Source organism: Halyomorpha halys, unplaced genomic scaffold, assembly GCF_000696795.3.
Source record: "Halyomorpha halys isolate HHAL.00 unplaced genomic scaffold, Hhal_1.1 Scaffold1816.1, whole genome shotgun sequence".
NCBI classification, from domain to species: domain Eukaryota; kingdom Metazoa; phylum Arthropoda; class Insecta; order Hemiptera; family Pentatomidae; genus Halyomorpha; species Halyomorpha halys.
In genome coordinates this window covers 50486-50893 of record NW_027107910.1, presented here as the reverse complement: position 1 = coordinate 50893, position 408 = coordinate 50486, and the positions used below count along the sequence as shown (strand labels likewise).

The following is a 408-nucleotide window of genomic DNA, read 5'->3' as shown; positions in this document are numbered from 1 at the left end:
AGTTAGCTAAGACTCAATGAAAACAAATCCAAAGGTCATTACAACTTTTTGAGTCGGCAATAGAAAACATTACTAGCATTGACTTTGCTTATACGGTCCACGAAGGCTATGTTGGATCGGACTGTTTCTTGAAACTAATGAATGAATGAGTAAGCATATGATAAAGCATTGTCGATCAATGGAACACACAAATAACATGCATTCATTCCCGAAACTACATAAAAAATATTGGTGAAGAACTTTTCAATAGATTGCACTCCTGATAATTCTCTTGTCTTACCAATTGAATCATTATTAACATTTTTGTTATGCAAATTATAGTCTCAAAACATTTATTTCATTCACACGTCCAACGTTTCGGCCAATTCGGCCATCTTCAGGGACAATCTTAATTTACTATGAGACATA

The 408-nt window shown here is 33.8% G+C and overlaps 1 protein-coding gene across 1 annotated transcript in view; it reads right to left on the bottom strand.

The window, feature by feature from the left end:
• The window catches only part of LOC106690682 (gastrula zinc finger protein XlCGF57.1), an 18935-nt gene that overhangs the window by 9349 nt on the left and 9178 nt on the right, over positions 1-408 (bottom strand). The window lies entirely within an intron of this gene.